At 42.9% G+C, this 21,597-nt stretch overlaps 1 protein-coding gene and 1 pseudogene across 6 annotated transcripts in view; one reads left to right on the top strand and one right to left on the bottom strand.

Moving 5' to 3' along the window:
- TIAM1 (TIAM Rac1 associated GEF 1) overlaps positions 1 to 21,597 on the bottom strand; it is a 665,813-nt gene that overhangs the window by 489,946 nt on the left and 154,270 nt on the right. The gene's annotated exons all lie outside the window — the stretch shown is intronic.
- Positions 18,475 to 18,698, top strand: LOC145532631 (small nuclear ribonucleoprotein G pseudogene; annotated as a pseudogene).

Raw genomic sequence — 21,597 nt, forward strand, 5'->3', positions numbered from 1 at the left:
TTACCATCTTTCTAAATTCCATATATATATGCGTTAGTATACTGTATTGGTGTTTTTCTTTCTGGCTTACTTCACTCTGTATAATAGGCTCCAGTTTCATCCTCCTCATTAGAACTGATTCAAATGTACTCTTCTTAACAGCTGAGTAATGTTCCATTGTGTATATGTACCACTGCTTTCTTATCCACTCGTCTGCTGATGGACATCTAGGTTGCTTCCATGTCCTGGCTATTATAAACAATGCTGCAATGAACATTGGGGTATACGCATCTCTTTCAGTTCTGGTTTCCTTGGTGTGTATGTCCAGCAGTGGGATTGCTGGGTCATATGGCAGTTCTATTTCCAGTTTTTTGAGGAATCTCTACACTGTTCTCCATAGTGGCTGTACTAGTTTGCATTCCCACCAACAGTGTAAGAGGGTTCCCTTTTCTCCACACCCTCTCCAGCATTTATTGCTTGTAGACTTTTGGATAGCAGCCATTCTGACTGGTGTGAAATGGTACCTCATTGTGGTTTTGATATGCATTTCTCTGATAATGAGTAATGTTGAGCATCTTTTCATGTGTTTGTTAGCCATCTGCATGCCTTCTTTGGAGAACTGTCTGTTTAGTTCTTTGGCCCACTTTTTGATTGGGTCGTTTATTTTTCTGGAATTGAGCTGCAGGAGTTGCTTATATATTTTTGAGATTAATTGTTTGTCCGTTGCTTCATTTGCTATTATTTTCTCCCATTCCAAAGGCTGTCTTTTCACCTTGCTTATAGTTTCCTTTGTTGTGCAAAAGCTTTTAAGTTTAATTAGGTCTCATTTGTTTACTTTTGCTTTTATTTCCAATATTCTGGGAGGTGGGTCATAGAGGATCCTGCTGTGGTTTATGTCGGAGAGTGTTTTGCCTATGTTTTCCTCTAGGAGTTTTATAGTTTCTGGTCTTACGTTTAAATCTTTAATCCGTTTTGAGTTTATTTTTGTGTATGGTGTTAGAAAGTGTTGTAGTTTCATTCTTTTACAAGTGGTTGACCAGTTTTCCCAGCACCACTTGTTAAAAGAGATTGTCTTTTCTCCATTGTATATTCTTGCCTCCTCTGTCGAAGATACGGTGTTACCTCTGGGCTTTCTATTTTGTTCCATTGATCTATATTTCTGTCTTTGTGTCAGTACCATCCTGTCTTGATGACTATGGCTTTGTAGTAGAGACTGAGGTCAGGCAGGTTGATTCCTCCAGTTCCATTCTTCTTTCTCAAGACTGCTTTGGCTATTCGAGGTTTTTTGTATTTCCATACAAATTGTGAAATTATTAGTTCTAGTTCTCTGAAAAAGACCGTTAGTAGCTTGATAGGGATTGCATTGAATCTATAGATTGCTTTGGGTAGTATACTCATTTTCACTATACTGATTCTTCCGATCCATGAACATGGTATATTTCTCCATCTATTTGTGTCCTCTTTGATTTCTTTCACCAGTGTTTTATAGTTTTCTATATATACGTCTTTTGTTTCTTTAGGTAGATCTATTCCTAAGCATTTTATTCTTTTCATTGCAATGGTGAATGGAATTGTTTTCTTCATTTCTCTTTCTGTTTTCTCATTGTTAGTGTATAGGAATGCAAGGGATTTCTGTGTGTTGATTTTATATCCTGCAACTTTACTATATTCTTTGATTAGCTCTAGTAGTTTTCTGGTGGAGTCTTTAGGGTGGAAAAGGATTTTTAAAAAAATAATCCTGCAGGACTTCCCTGGTGGGCCAGTGGTTAAGAATCCCCCTGCCAACGCAGGAGACACAGGTTCAGAAAGATATCACATGCCATGGCAACTAGGCCCATGTGCCACAGGGACTGAAGCCTTCACACGGCAACTGTTGAAGCCCACATACCCTAGAGCCTGTGCTCTGCAACTGGGGAAACCACCACAGTGAGAAGCACCCATGCTGCAACTAGAGAGTAACCCCTGATCGCTGCAACCAGAGAAAGCCCACACGCCGCAACCGAGACCCTGAGTGGCCAAGTTACATAAAAATTGTTTTAAAAAATCAGTGCAGAGTTAAGAGTTAATATTCCTTCAGTTCACTCTCCTGCTTCTAGCCTCTCTTCCCTGACCTGGCAAATCTGCTTCTTGAAGCCCTACTTGATCATCAAGCCCCATTTAAATGCCCCCTCGGAAGAAATCGCTCTTTCCCCACTGGCCCAGTCATTGGAATAAAATCCCCAGATCTGAGATGCCTGTGGTCCAAGCTGTGAATCTCTTTCAGCATTTGAAGTATCATTTCTGATATGTTTATTTGGGACCAAAAGAATCATATTTTATTGACATGGCTTCTACGACCCTTGAATTATTCTGGTTTTCCAAGTCTTCGATCTCAAGTCAGCTAAGAGGATCCCTACCCTTCTGGCAAATCCCAGTCTGGATTGCATTGGAGGCAACATAAATCTGACCAGTTATGTAACACAGAACCTCAGACAGAGCTGACTCCCATGCCAGTCATTTACAGCATATTTCTTAAGAGCTGGACTTCATGGAGTGCAGCCTCCCTACAGACAAAGAGAACGCACAGTCTGTAACTTCCTCATCCCTGGACCCTCCTCAGTCACAAATCTAACTACCTGGGAGGATAGAAATTGAAGAGATTTCATTAAGTGAAAAATTTCATGAAAATCAATGCTAACCTCTTTAGCTCCCAGCAGTGAGGCCTGTGTTTATAAGGACAGCGTTGAAGATAAGCTCTCCCAGGAAAATGACAACAGTAGTGATCAAACAACTTTTCATACACTCTCTGAAGTAGAGGCTATGATTTAGAATTTGCACTGGCTTTCCTGTTGCCAGAAAGCATGGCGCTGAGTCAACCAGCTCATAGAAACAGAGGCTAAAGAATACAATACAGCTGCCTGACTTACAAATATTAATAAAGGCAGGTTTCCACTAAATTCCTCATTGTATTAAATTTCAAAGGAGGAATAGAAGTATCTACAATGCCACAATGATTTTAAAAGCATGAGGGGTTTGGCTTAATGAATTTCATGCTTATGTTCAGGGAATTTACAAAGAAAAAATTCAGAATAGATGACTAATTGCTGCAATATTAATTTCATATTTACATTCCCCAAAAGCACCGAAGTGAAATTTGTCAGCTTGACGAAAAAGAGGCTGGACTATTTATCAAGACCTCGGATAAATAATGATCTAATATCTGAATGAACTGGAGACTGCCATTAAATATGTAACAATAAAAGAAATATGTGAGCAATCCTTTCTAAGAATAAAAGGATGCAAACACAACTACCGCTTCTGCTGTAGACAATTTTATTGACAGTAAGCAGGTAACATCTCCATGGGAAATGTCATGTGGCGTATGGGATGTAACACCAAATGTCACAGGCTAAAGTGAGAAACAGTCTATGGTGACGATGGTGATGAGTGAATCTTAACTTTGAGCAAAATACTTAATCCAGGGCCTCAGTTTCTTAATCTGTATCATGAAAAGCTTGAATTCATTTTACCACTATCCCCCTGCTGGCTTTCACATTCTGTAACACCATGATAAACTTTACTCCGGGTAGTACAAGGGTCTTCTAGAATGTTCTTTAACCACAGTTCTTTCTTATTACATTTGGGTTTTGCTGAAGGAGGTACGGTGCTCACCCCAAAAGATTCCTTCGTGCAACATTAAAGTTTTGTGGAAAATAATCTGACAAATCAAGATGTAAAGCTTCCCCTTGTCATTCTGGAAGTTGTCTATATTCGCAATTAAAAGAAACTCAGGCCCTTAGCAACTGCATAGAATTCTGGCTATGTCACAAAGGCTGCCCCCACCACAGTCTACCTGGCTAAGATCTCAGACACTCAAACTCCTGGCAACATCTGAAATCCTGTTCTCTTCAGAGGAGACATAGGATATCTCAAATTCTTGTAAACTCCAAGAATTAATTTAAGACTACCTTCCATTGCTTCCTGAGTTGGAATATACCCATTGAGAATTTATCATTTAGCCCTCCTGATACAGGGAGATGAATACAGTCTCAGGGAATTTGGGAAGAAAGGGGAGATTGAGGGTTTTGTTAGTTGCACTTCTGGCTGGGGTTTGGGGGAGGGTATTTGGGTGCAGGGGGTGTTGTTTAACTCAGCCTTTAGCAGAAATTTCTGCAGCTGACAATTAGAAGCAACCTCTGGTGCTACTATCTATTGAAAACCACTATGTGGGTTCTGGCTATACCATCTCTCATGACACAGACACCCATTCCAAGGGCAGAGGTGACACGCACCATTTCTGTCCCATGCTTACTCTCAGAGAGCTCACCGGGCCTCCAGTCTATATCCTGGCTTTCATGGTGTACAAGGACTGCACAGGACTGCAGATGTCTGGGTATGACTGAGTAAAGCCCAGGACATAAACAAGTGTGAATGAGAAAGGTGCAGAGAAGGCAAAGGAAACAGAAAAGAAATGTAGAGCACCCCCAGTGTAGCAGTGGGAGGCCACCATTGACCACAGTCAGGTAATGAGACAGTGAAGGGCCCCAAGGCAGCATCCCGGCCGCTCTCAGCCACCGCACAAGGCTTTTCAACCCAAAATACAATCCGTGTGCTGCTCATCTTCAATGAGAACAAACGCAAGAAACAGAAAAGCTGCAAACCCTGCAGTAAAATTTAAGCAAAACAGTTCAGTTCAAAAGGAAACAATTTATTCAGCATAAAACCTGATGCTTAAAGAAAACTAGATTTAATCAAAAAAAAAAAAAAGACAGGGTGGTTGGAGACATTCTTGGAAATTCCAGACTGGGCTTGAGAGACCAGTGGCCTTGCTTCTGAAGGATTTCGTGTTTAAACTAAAGATATCAATATCACTCATTATTAGAGAAATGCAAATCAAAACCACAATGAGGTATCATTTCACACCAGTCAGAATGGCTGCTATCCAAAAGTCTACAAGCAATAAATGCTGGAGAGGGTGTGGAGAAAAGGGAACCCTCTTACACTGTTGGTGGGAATGCAAACTAGTACAGCCACTATGGAGAACAGTGTGGAGATTCCTTAAAAAACTGGGAATAGAACTGCCATATGACCCAGCAATCCCACTGCTGGGCATATACACCGAGGAAACCAGAATTGAAAGAGACGCGTGTACCCCAATGTTCATCGCAGCACTGTTTACAATAGCCAGGACATGGAAGCAACCTAGATGTCCATCAGCAGACGAATGGATAAGGAAGCTGTGGTACATATACACAATGGAATATTACTCAGCCATTAAAAAAAATACATTTGAATCGGTTCTACTGAGATGGATGAAACTGGAGCCCATTATACAGAGTGAAGTAAGCCAGAAAGAAAAACAACAATACAGTATACTAATGCATATATATGGAATTTGAAAGATGGTAACGATAACCCTATATGCGAGACAGAATAAGAGACACAGATGCATGGAACAATTTTATGGACTCTGAGGGAGAAGGTGAGGGTGGGACGTTCTGGGAGAATAGCATTGAAACATGTATATTATCATATGTGAAACAGAACACCATTCCATGTTCGATGCATGAGACAAGGGCTCAGGGCCGGGGCAATGGGATGATCCAGAAGGATGGGAGGGGGAGGGAGGTGGGTGGGGGGTCCAGGAGGGGGAACACATGTAAACCCATGGCTGATTCATGTCAATGTATGGCAAAAACTATTGCAATGTTGTGAAGTGATTGGCCCCCAACTAAAATAAATAAATTTATTAAAAAAAAAAAAAAAAAAGGAAACAATTTATTCAGCATAAAACCTGATGCTTAAAGAAAACTAGATTTAATCAAAAAAAAAAAAAAGACAGGGTGGTTGGAGACATTCTTGGAAATTCCAGACTGGGCTTGAGAGACCAGTGGCCTTGCTTCTGAAGGATTTCATGTTTAAACTAAAGATATCAATACTGTCCTGGACCTTGCCAACCATGATTATTCAGGTCATTTTGGATCCTAGCTAGGATAATAGTAAGAAAGAAAAGCAAGGGGAGGGGAGGAAAGAAGAGACAATGATTGGGAAAAGGCAGAGAAAAGGAAGAAAGTAGATCAAGGCAGAAGAAGTTTTCCTAAAGTCATTGAAAAATTACTGGAAAAGGAGGAAGAATGTAAGAAGGAGCTGTCTGTGCTAAAAACTGAACTGTGAATTCAGAGATAAAGAACAAAGGAAACCAAATGGGAGGTAAAGACTATGGCTCAGATAGGAGCTGTAGCCGGAAGGCTGCTGATCTGACAAATATGGAGACAGGAGGTGACCTGGGGTGTGTCGGTCCGATTTCCCTAGAGACACAGGAAGAAAAACTATACATACACACACACACTCACACACACATATACATCTGGCAATTTAAGCAGACATTAAGCTTCCCTTTGCCTTTCGGGAAGCTGTCTATATTTACAATTCAAGGAAACCCAGACCCTCAGCAACTGCAGTATCTACAGAGAGAGATAGATACATACAGAGACACAGAGATTCTGTATGAGGAACTGGTCCACCTACAATTGTAAAAGCTGACAAATGCAAGGTCTGCAAGTGGCAAGCTGAAGACCAAAGACAGCTGAGGGTATAGCTCCAGTCCAAGGTCAAAGGCAGAAGAAGAGACCAGAGTCCCAGCTTGGTGGTAAAGTCAAGCAGGAGGCACTCTCCCTTTGTGGCGAGAGCATCAGCTTGTTGGTATATTTAGGCCTTTGACTGACTGGACAAGGCCCACCCACACTGGGTAGAGCAATCTGCTTCATTCAGTTGATTCAGAAACATCCTTAGAGGGAATTCCCTGCTGGTCCAATGGATAGAACTCCACATTCTCACTGCCAAGGGCCTAGGTTCAGTCCTGGCTGGGGAACTAAAATCCCACAAACCATGCAGCATGGCCAAAAAAAATAAAGGACTTCCCTGGTGATCCAGAGGTTAAGAATCCTCCTCCCAATGCAGGGGACACAGGTTCAATCCCCAGTCAGAGAAGACTCCACCTGTGGCAGGGCAACTAAGCCCATGAGCTGCAACTACTGAAGTCCACATGCCCTAGAGCCCAAATTCCACAACAAGAGAAGCCACCACAATGCAAGCCTGTGCACCCCAACTAGAGAGTAGGCCCCACTGCTGCAACAAGAGAAAGCCCACACATGTAGCAATAAAGACCCAGCGCAGCCAAAAGTAAATGAATAAATAAATTTCCAAACATCTGGGCACTGGGTAGCCCAGTCAAGATGTCACATAAGATGAACCATCGCAACACTCAAGTGTAACAGGATTCAACATAAATCCATGAGAAACACTGGTCCCTCCTAAAACATCGACACTGGCCAAGATTCAAGGACAGAATCTAAGCTAGAAATGCAAGTGGAGAAGCCCCAAAACAGGGGCTGACAGTGGAGGTGTTTTGTAAACTCACCTTCAACTGCACCTCTGACCTCAGTCTGCAACTTCCGTGTGGCCCAGGAATCTGAGAAGACATGGACAACTTCTACAAGAGGGGCTGGCAGACACCCAAGTTCTGGGCACGAGTTTTTCGGGTCAGAGTTCAGCTGTACCCAGTTAAGTCCCCTGACTTTTACTCTTAAAGATCCCTGTGACCAAGATACATGACCTCTCCCGGCCTTGGTTTTTCCATCTGTAACAGCAAATGAGCCAAGAGCATTCACCTATTCAGACTGCTCTGAACACTCCAAGAAGCAATGATGTTAAGGACTTAGTCCAAGGCTGGACATAGTAGGTGCTTAAAAAAATAGTAGCCGTTATTTTGCTTTGCTTCTTAATTGACTGCTAGTTCCCTCCAAAACAATTCCACAGAAAAATATCAGCTACTTCCACCGTGAAAACTGCTAGGCAGTTCTTACAACACAACTCCCTTTTCTTTCTTCAGTAGGATTGGGTTTGGCGTCAGGGCAACCTACTATATAAAGTACCAGGAGAGCTCCCTGCCAACTGACCAAGACTAAGCAAAAAATGCCCACAACCAGGCATAATTGGATTAGGCAGAAAAGCAAATATCTGGCAGGCTGTAAAAAAAAAAAAGGAGGGAAAGTGCATGGGGCCCTGGGACTCCAGACTGGGCTGCCAGTCTGGTATCAGGCAGCAACCACACAACCAGCCTGCTCCCTCCCTGGAGAATTTATGAGATGACGAAAGGAGACGCCCGTGGAGAAAGCCCCTGTGGCAGGCAGGACACCCTGGCCCATGGGGAGCAACACTGCCCTTTTGTCCACTGGCTGTGGAGGAGAAGGGAAGAGGGAGGACTCGACTCCCTCCCTCCCAGAATATAAAGCCAACTCCATATCCGACCGAAAGAACTGGAATCCTCCCAAACCACCTCCTTTCAAAGAGGCACATTTAGGCCTGCCCTAACACAAGCAACAAGAGCCTCTCTCCTATTCCAGAAAAGCGAGTCCAAGATACTTCTCCAACATGTCTTCTGGGTCCCTGAGTAACCACGGTGGTTCTTCCTCTAGATGCACTGTTAGGAAGAGCACCTTTTTCTCACAGGCACCCTGCTTGCCGCCCAGATCTAAGTTTCTTCAAGGCAGGACCAGTGCTTTCTTTCTGCATGTTGCTTCCCAGGGCTTAAGAGAGCACACAGCAGACAAAAGACCCTAAGAAAGGAGAGTGTTGACCCACAGCAGGACCAGGGGGAGAGGACCATCTCTTCCTCTTAGAGAGTCCATCAAAACAGTCCTGGTGGGCCTCAGACATCATTAAACAGCACCTAATCCATCCAGAAGTCAATTAACTTAAGAAGCCAAACTGAGAATTTAAGAGGAAAAAAAGTTCCCACAAGATGGATAGGGCTGAGGCCCCACAAGCTAAGACAGGCCTTGTCATCTGTGTTATACCACAGGGTGATTTGTAGCTCCGAGGTGAACATAAATCAGGCCTCGAGCAGCAGGCGCGGCCAGTCAACTGGGCCACAGGCATCCTGGCGTTGCCCATCCATCACGCCTGCTGATATCTGGGGTACCCAACCCCAGGCAGAGCCAGCTGAAGGGACAGGCGGACCCGGTGACTCAGACTGCCAAACAGACCGCATGCATGATTTAATAGATCATATTTTTCTCATGCATTTTTAAATTCAGATAATTCACCCCACATTACTTTAATAAAATATATATATATATGCTCTGTGAACAGGGACATTTGCCAAGTCTATCCATGGTTGAGTAATCCAATTCAAGTGACCTTGATGATTCCAACACAAAGCCGGGGTGGTAAGCACTAGGCATTAAGTAGGGCTCAGAGAAAGGCGTGATCAAGGGGACTCGGGGCTGGGGGGCAGGAGGTGAGGTGGAATCTGCTGGAAGAGAATGGAAAAGGGGAGCTGAGGATATTACAAGACGGACAGAGATGCTCTGAACCCACAGGACAAAAATGAGATAGCGAAGCAACTTGCTCTTCAGGAAAAGGTTGGACAATTGGGCTTACACCAGACTCTAGGTGAAATGACATACCAGAGTCTGTGTGTGTGTGTGTGTGTGTGTGTGTGTGTGTGTGTGTGTGTGTGTGTGTGTGTGTGTGTGTGTGTGTGTGTGTGTGTGTGTGTGTGAAAGCTGGAGAGGACTTAAAAAGGGAAAGGTGAAACGTGAAATTAGTGAAATGAAAAGGACAAAGAAAAAGGGGTGTCAGTGTTAACACTCAGACTGAAAATCTGGTGGCTGGAAGACTAGTGCTCACACTAACAGTTACCAGGAAGCTGAAGAGGCAAAATGGTGAGTTCTGGCTTCAGGCAGAACTTTCCAGATCAGTGAGTCATGCTATGCAGGGTACAGCCCAGAGGCCCCAAACACCCTCACCCCTGTGCCAGCCCCTCCTCTCCACTGTGGGCAGGGCCTGTAACTGGACTTTGACCAATGGAATATCAGCGCAAAGGATGTCCCCCACTGATGACAGTTCATTATGAAGAAGTCCACCTTAACAGGCTGAGCCTTTGAAAAGAAAACTCTCTAGGTTCTGAACTGCCTGTGGAGGGGGCCACGTGGTGGGAACAGAGGGCAACCCCTGGGCACTGAGTGACCTCCAGCTGGTGTCCGTAGCAATCCAGGCCGCAACTGAGAGGAAATGAATGAATTCTGCACCACATGGAAGAGCTCAGGGGCAGTTTCTTCCCCGGCCCAGCCTTAGCTGAGAACGCAGCCTTGATGACAGCTTTGTGAAAGTGTGCTCGTCACTCAGTCACATCCGACTCTTGGCGACCTCGTGGACTGCAGCCGGCCAGACTCCTCTGTCCATGGGATTCTCCAGGCAAGAATACTGGAACCAGTGAAGCTGCTCAGATCTCTTTGCGATCCCGTGGACTGTAGCCTACCAGGCTCCTCCATCCATGGAATTTTCCAGGCCAGAGTACTGGAGTGGGTAGCAATTCCCTTCTCCAGGGGATTTTCTCAACCCAGGGATCGAACCCGAGTCTCATGCATTGCAGGCAGACTGTTTACCATCTGAGCCACCAGGGAATAGCCTTGTGAGACCCACTCAAGTGCACCCAGACTCCTGATTCACAGGACGGTGAGAACACAAGTGTGTGTTAAGACCCTAAATTTGTGGGGTTTTGTTGTGAATCCCCCGGAAACTGGAGCAACTGGGCTGAAGATCAGTAGAGAGATCGGGTGTGGATATAAGTCCATCACACAGTGGATAAGAGCCCACGAGCTCATAGCAAATGGCCTGGGGCTGAGCCTCAGCGCTTCCTAGCTGTGTGATTTGTGTATTCACTCTGTACTTCAATTTCCTCATCCACAAAGTTTAAAAAAGAAATAAGAGTACCTATCACCCAAGGCTGCTACTTATGATTAAATTAATAACTGTTCAGCACTTAGAATAATACCTGCTCCAGGGTAAGCACTACGGGGCAAGGGCGGTATATTAAGTTCTCAAAGGCAGAAAGTGCTAAGAAAGGCGAAGCAAAACGCAAAGCAACAAGCAAGCAGGGGAAAGAAGATGGACCAGGGGCAAGTGAAAGCCGAGTCAGACAGGAAGAGGCCAGGAGGATGAACAAAATCACAATTCAAAATCTCACTCCTCATTCCTAAGGACGACAGAACTTCGATGGGGAACGTCAAGACATATAAGAAAAGGGGGGACTGAGGAAAAGTCATCAAGTGAAAGAGCAGCAGTAGAATGCAGACATTTCCATAAAGTGTGTATTTGGAATTTTGGTGTTTTAATATAGAATATTACAAAGTCCAAGTATAATAAATGGTTTTCAGATTTGGAGTTTAAAATACAGCTGTAGAAGTGGCTTTGATTCTTTTAGATGTCTCATAAAATGAAACTTTGTATATGCTAATGTATTGATGTAATAAAACTGAAACAAGATTACTCTCCATTTGAAATTTTTGGAGAGCTTAAAAATGCTTCCATATTTTTTGCTCATCTTGTGGAACTGCAGAACTTTAGTGCAGAGTTTATATTTAGCTAAACTGTTATGTTAATTAAGAAATGCATAAATCTTTTATTCTTAATATTTGTAATTCTAAATAAACTGATGCTATGAAAAATATTGTTTTTTAAAGGGGTCAGCTCAAAAAAAAAAGGAGGGGGGAATTAACTGGCCTACGAAGACTGAATGACCTGGCCCCCTGGCCTCCTTGCTCAAACACACAGGGATACTCCCTCCTCAAACCCTTGGCACTGGCTCTTATTATTTCTTCCAGAACGTTCTTCCTTGATATACACACTTCCTTTCAGTGTTTGCCCAAAAGCCCCTTCTCATCAAACAAGTTCTGACCAACATATTTTAAATGGCACCCCAATGACCTTGCACCCTGCTTTTACCTGTAGCGTTTATCTCCTTCTTCCATTCTATAAGACTTCGTGTTTGTTATGTTTATTGTTTTTCTGTCTCCCCTGCTAGAAGCTCCAAAAAGACAGATTTTCGTCTATACTTTTTACTGATACATTTCCAGAGTTTAGAACAAGACATAGCTCATAACAGGCACTCAGAAACATGACAACTAAATGCAACATCTGATTTGGAATTAGATTCTTTGGCTTATAAAGGACATTATGAGAACAAGAGCCAAAAAAACACAATTGATTGAAAGGTGGGGTGGAGGGAATAAAATTATTTCAGGCTACACACTCAATTTTCTGAGACTGCTGAAAAAATTTTTTGCATTATTAAAAATTAAAGAGATAAAACTCTAACATGCTGGTAATAACCCCAAAAGACCAGAAGGATCCTCATCACTTTATTATAAATATTTATGTATTTCTGCAGATAAACTTACTTACAAAACAGAAAGAGACTCTCAGACTTAAAAAATGAACTTATGGTTGCCAGGGCGGACAGACAGTTAGGGAGTGTGGGAAGGTAATGTACATGCTGCTATATTTTAAATGGAAAACCAACAAGGACCTATTGTATAGCACATGCAACTCTGTTCAATGTTATATGGCAGCCTAGATGGGAGGGAGGGTTTCGGGTAGAATGGATACATGTATATGAATGGCTGGGTCCCTTCACTGTTTCCCTGAAACTATCACAACACTGTTAATCAGTAATACCCCAGTACAAAATAAAAAGTCCCAAAGAAGCAAATAAATATTTATATATTTCTGGAAAAGGTGATGAAATCAATGAAAGGGGAAAGAGTGAAGGACAGGAACGTTCATTTTTATTAACACTCCGCATGGCTTTTACAAAGAGCATATATTACTTATACAATATTTTAATAGTGAAATGTACATGGGGAAAAAAAAAATAAGCTGGCTCACAGACCATTTCTGGGAGGGAGCAGAAGGATGGAGGGAAATTCAGGGAGGAAGGCCCTTCGGTTTCTTTCCCAGAGGTACCCCAGCTCCCCAGGGACACTGCAGGATCTCTACTGGCACACAGAAGTGGGGGACCTGGTGGAAACCAGCAGCCAAGTGCCCACAGAAAGGCAGCCTGCCTGCCCAGCTACTGAGGACAAGCTTCCCCCAGCTCCCCTTCCCACAGCCCAGCAAACTAGAGAGCATCTGCCAGCCTCAGAAGACACTCCTGAAGGTAAGATTTTCAAATTAACAAATGGCTCATGCTATTTATAGTGGCAAAGTTATATTTGTCATTGCAAAGAAGTTAATAGTTTACTGCAATTGATCAACTTGCCATTTAACTTACTATGGAAAGTTGTCTTATGAGGACATCATCCCCATGGATCCATAATCCAATTGAACTATTGAATCCTGTTTCAACACACACACACACACACGCACACACACACACACACACAGAGTTGGTTCATTCAAATCAATATACAAGTGGGATCCACACACTGCAGTGGGATGACTGAATTCTTTGGTTCCTTTATCGGGAATTCTCCTTCTCCTCCTCTTTTTATTTCCTTTACGCTGTTTTTCTCACCATTTCCCCATTTCTATTCAACGTCTACACAGTTTAAAGCACTCCTCTGTCCGTTCTTTCTCTGACTTCTACCCCCTAATTTCCTCCTGGATCACTTTTTTTTTTTTTAATTGAGGGATAATTGCTTTACAGAATTTTGTTTTCTGTCAAACCTCAACATGAATCAGTCATAGGTATGTATATATCCCTTCCCTTTTGAACCTTCCTCCCATCTCCCTACCCATCCCACCCCTCTAGGTTGATACAGAGCCCCTGTTTGAGTTTCCTGAGCCATATAGAAAATTCCCATTGGCTGTCTATTTTACAGATGGTAATGTAAGTTTCCATGTTACTCTTTCCATACATCTCACCCTCTCCTCCCCTCTCCCTATGTCCATAAGTCTATTCTCTATGTCTGTTTCTCCATTGCTACCCTGTAAATAAATTCTTCAGAACCATTTTTCTACTGGATCACTTTTTAAAATCTATTTATCTGGCTGCGCTGCATCTTAGTTGAAGCATGCGGGATCTAGTTCCCTGACCAGGGATCTAACCAGGGCTCCCTGACAAGTTCTCTGACCAGCCTAGGACAGACACACTTTATGTTCAGACTCTAGGAGGATGCTCACAGGAGAAATAAGAGTCCCTAGAGAACTCTGCCAATCACAGCATCAACCACACAGAATACCAAAATGTAAGAAAATTCCCCAGAAACACGCATATGGTCATGGCTCTGCCACTAACCACAACTTAGGTGAATCACAGTCCCTCCTGGGCCTCCATTTCTTCACCTTTAGAATAACTGGAATAAATAAGATGATAATGATGAAATGATGATGTTGACATTAATTGGATGTTCATTGCCCAAAGATCCTCCAAGATTCCTTCCAGCCAAGACTGTGGTCTTTGGTACTCACACAATGCATTAGCAAAGGATGACAACCTCCTTGGGTGGATAAAGGGTGGAGGGAGCAGGGGGTGGAGGAGACTATTTCACCAATGACAATGGGGAAAACTAGGGGAAAAGAGAAAAACTAGGGACAATGATGACAAAGAAACTGAGACCACTAATGTGGATAACAAAACAAAACTTCAGTCATCAACACAACCCAAATTTGAACAACATGCCATTTTCTCAAAGCACTTTCTTACACATTAGCAAATCTGATCCACCCTAACTGACAAAGGTCCTTCTAGTTAAAGCTATGGTTTTTCCAGTAGTCATGTATGGATGTGAGAGTTGGACTATAAAGAAAGCTGAGCACTGAAGAATTGATGCTTTTGAACTGCGGTGTTGGAGAAGACTCTTGAGAGTCCCTTGGACTGCAAGAGATCCAACCAGTCCATCTTAAAGGAAATCAGTCCTGAATATTCATTGGAAGGACTGATGCTGACCCTGAAACTCCAATATTTTGGCCACCTGATGGGAAGAACCGACTCACTATAAAAGATACTGGTGCTGGGAAAGATTGAAGGCGGGAGGAGAAGGGGACAACAGAGGATGAGATGTTTGGATGGCATCACCAACTTGAAGGACATGAGTCTGAGTAAGCTCTGGGAGTTGGTGATGGACAGGGAAGCCTAGCATGCTGCAGTCCGTGGGGTCACAAAGAGTCAGACACACCTGGGCAACTGAACTGAACTGAACCAATAAATGATACAGGATGGAGTAAGAAGTTAATGGTAGAGTCTTGGGTATCACTAGATCCATGGTTCTCAACCAGGGCAATTTTATTCAGCTTCCCCAGGAAACTTTGGCAATGTCTGGAGCTACTTGGGTTGTCACAGGTGAGGCAGGGTCCTGGCCTCTAGTGGGCAGAGGCCGAGAATGCCTCTAAGCATCCTACAAAGCTCAGGACAGCCTGCCTCACAAGGACGCATTCAACCCCAAAGTGTCTGCAGTTCTGAGGTAGAGAGACACTAATTGGGGGAACCTTCTTGTTACACATGTGAAACTGTGCTGGGAGGAGGTGGGTAGAGAGAGGGGAGGCAGTGTGTGCTATGTGCTAAGTCACTTCAATCGTGTCTGACTGTTTGTGACACCATGGACGGTAGCCCACCAGGCTCCTCTGTCCGTGGGATTCTCCACCAAGAATATTGGAGTTGGTTGCCGTGCCCTCCTCCATGGAATCTTCCTGACCCAGGGATTGAACCTGCGTCTCTTACTTCTCATCCATTGACAGGCGAGTTCTCTACCACTAGCGCCACCTGGGAGGCTCTAAAACCACGGTTAGATAAGACAACCTTACCTAAGCCTCCATACTGCAGATCACACCTACACACCAACACACAAGATCTGATATGGAGGGATTTCCCTGGTGGTCCAGCGGCTAAGAATCTTCACTCCCAGTGCAGGGGGTCCTGGTTTAGATTCCTGGTCAAGGAACTAGATCCCACATCCCTCAACTAAGAGCCAGTCCAGCCAATTAAATAAATAAATAGTTTTTTAATTTTTTTTTTAAGATTGGATAAGGAAACTGTCTTGGTTTAGTTTGGTCACTGAGATAGGTCAGAACACATGTTTCTGAATCTCAATTATTCCCTCAAAGTAGTCACCTTGGAAAACTATTTATAAGATACTCTCCACCTGAAGAGTTTCCCCTGCATAGCAGACTCGTCTCTGAATGAGGGGTATGGCAGCCTCTCACTGAGGTCACAGGCCACTGGCGACCTTGGGAAGGACAGGCAAAGAACAGGCCAGTGGATAAGAAAATTCCAAGGGCCCTCATTCTATTATGAGACCAGAGCAGTGAGACAGAGGCTGCTGATGGGATGGGCAGAGTGTGTAACGAGGGGCTGCTACTTCACATTCAGTTCTCAGGGAGGCTTTCTCAGGAAGGTGATATTTGAATCTTTACCGAAAAAAAGAAAATTTTTAATAAGAAAAAGCATTTTTTAAGAAAGAATGTTAATGAAAACTAAAGCCATCCAAATAGAGGAAAAATGAGCTATTGATGAAGATATTCCAAAGAATACATGCCAGACTCTAAAAGCTATTTTCAAAATCCAGCAAACCAGTGAAGTTGCTCAGTCGTGTCCAACTCTTGGTGATCCCATGGACTGTAGCCTACCAGGCTCCTCCATCCATGGGATTTTCCAGGCAAGAGTACTAGAGTGGGCTCCCATTTCCTTCTCCAGGGGATCTTCCTGACCCAGGGATCGAACCCAGGTCTCCCTCATTGCAGGCAGATGCTTTACCGTCTGAGCTACCAGGGAAGCCTCAATTTCTGAATGGCAGGAGTCTCCTTCAAATTAAGTATACTAGGCAGTGCTGTCCCCTCAGACCCGCACCTCCAAGGTAACTCTTTCAAAAGACGAGCTCTGGTGTGATTGTTTTGACCTCAACCTCTTTACGGAGCTAACCTCCCCCAACAAGCTGGGCCTCAGGTATTCAGCACCAAGAGTGGTGGACAGCACCCACCACCACCACTGCTCTGAGAAGAAGCTTGGATATGGCAGGTCTTGGACCAAAGGAGGAGCAAATAAAAGTTCAGGTCTAGCAGAGAACAGACTTGTAGTTGCCAAGGTGGATTGGGGTGGGAGTTGGGGATTGTTGTTGCTGTTTAGTCCCTAAGTGGTATTCGACTCTTTGCAACCCCATGGACTGCAGCACACCAGGCTTTCCTGTCCTTCACCATCTCCTGGAGTTTGCTCAAACTCATGTCCACTGAGTTGGTGATGCCATCCAACCATCTCATCCTCTGTTGTCCCCTTCTCCTCCTGCCTTCAAACTTTCCCAGCATCAGGGTCTTTTCCAATGAGTCAGCTCTTTGCATCAGGTGGCCAAATTATCAGAGTTTCACCTTCAGCATCAGTCCTTCCAATGAATATTCAGGACTGATTTCCTTTAAGATGGACTGGTTGGATCTCCTTGCAGTCCAAGGGACTCTCAAGAGTCTTCTCCAGCACAATTCGAAAACATCAATTCCTTGATGCTCAGCCTTCTTTACGGTTCAGCTCTCACATCCACCCGGGATTAGCAGATACAAAATTACATATAGGATGGATAAATGGCAAGGGCCTTCCTATCATACAGCACAGAGAACTCTAGTCAATATTCTGTGATAAAACATCATAGAAAAGAATATTTTTAAAAAGAATGTCTATTTGTGTATAGCTGAGTCACTGTGCTGGACACTTTGCCCTACAGCAGGGATTGGCACAACATTGTAAATCAATTGTTACTTCAATCAAAATAAATAAATTAAATTAAATTAAAAAAGCTCAGGTCTGCCTGGAATGTTCTCTCCCAGTGCCCTTTAGTCCTTGTATGATCTCGTCTCCCAATGCTCAGGGAGCTAACTGCCTGGCCACAGGGAAACTGAGGTCTAGGCTCTGAGTCTCGGAGTCCAATCCCTTCCCCTCTTTTTCCTGGTGGTGCTTCTTCTTGGACTCATCATCTCTGGCCATCTCAGCAATAAGATCCTTGGGGCCAGATTAGGGGATCGGTTTAGAAAAGATAAGGAGATTTCTCAGCCGGACTGAAGCATAAACCCCAGGCTAACCTGCCACCGGGCAGGTCCACTACCTGGGCAAAAAGCTCCTCTACCTGGTCTATATCAACTCCCCAGGAAAGTATCCTGTGATCTGAGCTAAAGCCACAGCCCATATTAAAGAGTTTCTCTCTCCTCTCTTCCCTAATCAACAAGGCAGTAGTAGGCTTATGGTAAAGCATTAGAGGACTCTCTGCCCTAACCCTTCCTCTACTAAGTATATCTCTCTACCACACACACACACACACACACACACACACAAAGCACTTAATAAGGCAGGCAAGATGCTACAATCTCTGCACAGATTCAGAAGTGCTATTGTAGGAACTAATTCAGGTATCACCACTTCCTAAAATGTGCCCTGCCCACCCAAGCTTAAGCTTCACACTTCAAAGAAGGATTGTTAATTACACAATTATTTCCAAATGTATTATGAAACAGGAGCTATGCTAAGCAATTTCATTGTTTTAATTCTTTCCTTCTTCGTTTTTAATAATTACACTCTTGCTTTTAATACATTAAGATGCAATGAAGGGGAAAAAAAGTCCTTTATATTTTAAATCTATTTCCAATTTTTTTACACAAAGAATTTCAAAGCTATCCATAATAATGTAGCATACAATATAGCCAGAACACAAAAGCAATAGCTTAGGGAGGCAACTCTGAGCTCACCAGGTAGACAACATGAGCAAAGCTCACCCTCCTGACTTGAAGAAACTTACGGACAAGAAGTGATCACTGAAATTAAACGGTGGCAGACATGTCCAAGGAATGTTGTGAGGATTTGATCCCTTTATGAATCTTGTGATAGATGACTGTGTGGAGATGGCAAATAGTGAGCAACAGAACAATACTGAATGGTGGCAATGTGAGGAAATAGTATCTTCATGTTAGAAGCCCTGAAATGAGTATGGACAATGGGTGTGTTGACCAGAGAAATCAATTACTTTCATGCATCGCCTCTCCATATTTTACTAGGATAAAAATTGGGTCGTGTAGATTCTTACTGAACTTTTTTGTTAAATAAACTATTATAATAGTCAAAAAAAAAAAAAAAGGAATAGCTTAGATAAAAACTAGCTGAGTTCCATTTAAGGGGAAAAATGCAAGTCTACTTATTTTGAAAACTTTTAACATGAGACATTTGCTGAAAGGATACAGAATTCTTCCTCATACAAAGGCAAAACAAACCACAGAAGAGTACACTGGTAGAAGAGAAAGCTTTATACTAGCTAAGGAAGAAAGCATAGCAAATCAAGAGTCAAATGCTGAATGTGGAGATTATTAATAATCAATTATCTGCCCGGTAAAATGACACCATTCTTTAATGCGAACCCCCCCATGTTGAATTAGATTTCCAAGTAGGTAGAAGGATGATGTCATCTAACAGAAAAATGAACAAAGAAAAATAAAATTATTTTAACAGCTTAAAATCTGTGAGCCATGGAATTTCACATTCACAGATACTAAGGCTGAGTGACATTTCAGTGATGAGGGATTATTTTTGTTTGATCCATAGGCTAAAGCCTTATCTTCTGCTTTCCTTCCAGCCCAGAGGTCAGCAAACTTTCTTTTTGTAAAGGGCCAGTAAATACCTCAAGCTTTGTTAAGGCAATTACTCAACTCTGCCATTGCAGCACTAAAGCAAACACCAACAATACATTAAAAAACAGGCGTGGCTGTGTTCCACTAAAAATTTATTTACAAAAACAGAATTGTGGACTGTGATTTCACCTACTCCTGTTCTCGTCCTCATTGTGCTAAGAAAGAGAGCTGAGACAGAGCACACTTAAGACACTCTTGTAAGAAATGGCGGGAATGGACTTCCCTGGTGGTCCAGTGGCTAAGACTTCACACTCCCAATGCAGGGGCCCTGGGTTCCATCCCTGGGAGGAGCTCACATGCCGCAAATGAGTTCATACGTCACAGCTGAAGGTCCCGCATGCTGCACAACTAAGACATAGTGTGGTCAAAGAAAGAAAGAAAATAAATAAATATTTTTTTTAAAAAAAAAGAAAGAGAAATGGCAGGAATAATCAAAGACAGCAGGTAGATCTGAAACTATCCGCCAAGACATTGAGCATAGCCCCTCATACTCAAGAGGATTCTTCAAGACCAAATTCAAATCTCGATACACGAGGTAGGAATCTCTAAGCAAACTTTGTTCTCAAGCTACAAGTTCCTCCTCACAGAATCAGCTTCTACCCTACCCTATGGCTGGTCTTCCAAACTGGGTGACAGAATATGTTACGCTATCATTCTGAACTATTCTGGACCCAAAATTTGAACCTAAATCTGAGCAAGCCTTTAGTTCACAGGACACTTTGGGGACAATGAAACATGTTAAATGACAACACCAGAACGGTGGCAATAAAATCTACACTGTAGAAAACCACATAGATCCAGATTCAAAAGACTCAATAGGTCCAGCTGCTTTGATCAAATATATCACAAGACAGGACAAGAGAGGGACACAGAACCTGTGTATTAAAAGAGACTTCGAGGACTTCCCTGGTGGTCCAGTGGTTAAGAATTCACCTTCCAATGGAGGGGAGAAGGGTTCAATCCATGGTCAAGGAACTAAGATCCCACATGCCTTGGAGCAACTAAGCTGGCTCACCACAACTAGAGAAACACTTGCCGCAATGAAGATCCAGCATAGCCATAAAAAGAGAGAGAGAGAGATTTAAGAGACATCAACCAAATGCACTCTGTGGACTTTGTTTAAATCCCTTGGCTGCTCTAAGGTATTTTTAACTAACTGTAAAAAGATATTTCTTAGACAATCGAAGAAATCTGAACATGAATATTCAGTGATATTAAGAAATGAGTCACTGTTCATTTTTTATGTGTAATAATAGTATTGTGTTGTTGTTTTAACAAAAAGAATCCCTGTCCTTTCAGAGAGTCATACTGAAATATTTATAAATAAATCTCATTTTCCTTTTAAATCTTCATCCTAAAATTCTTCTTTCACAAAAATAATTCTGGTTGCTTTGCGCCTGCAGAAGTCACTGTTTTTCAAATATACCCATGAATGGGGTGATGCAGAAAGAAAAGAGGGTGAAAATCAATAAAAAGTAGAGACAGACTTAGGGCTAAACGATAGATAAATTTAAAAGGCTAATGTATTTATATACCCTTGACGGACCTAGAAGGTCCTTCAGAGCATATATACCATGTGGAGGTCAGGCTTCTGATAATGTTAACATCTGGAAAGCAGCCATCAATCTGGAAATTAAAAAAAAAAACTAAAAAGACTTCTGAGTGATAAAGAGCTTTCACAAAGCCCATGCACTTTACTCCATGAAAGAAAAAGAAGCACATCATTTATAAAATTGTATCAAACAAGGCATCAGAAAGAGCTAACTCCAAAGAAAAGAAACAAAAGACTTAGGGGAGAAGAAGCAGGGCAGCCCAAGAGTTCATAAAACAAAGACCCAGTCCACACAGAGTAAACCCCAGGGCATCAGCCTAATGCAGCTTTCTACAAGGAACCATATGCCAGAGTTGGCAGCACAGGTTCAAACAGACTGAGTCCTGCTAAGGAAAGCAAGAAGGGCAACAGAGACGCTGCTTAAAATTATCTTCATTAAGATGGCTCAATTTAAGAAGCTAAACTATTCACTTAAATGGAGAGATCAGGTTTTACAAAAAGGCAGAATTGAGGTCAATGAGTAAAAGTGAAGACAGACTTTGAGCTTGAAATGGAGGCAGAGCTTCTCAACAATAAAAACCAGCCCCCAAGGGAGTGAATGGGGCCCCTCGATTGCTGTCCGGAGGTGCTGAACCCCTCAAAGTGAGCTC

The sequence above is a fragment of the Giraffa tippelskirchi genome, chromosome 2, assembly GCF_054371585.1.
Source record: "Giraffa tippelskirchi isolate mGirTip1 chromosome 2, T2T-mGirTip1v1.2.pri, whole genome shotgun sequence".
Taxonomy (NCBI): domain Eukaryota; kingdom Metazoa; phylum Chordata; class Mammalia; order Artiodactyla; family Giraffidae; genus Giraffa; species Giraffa tippelskirchi.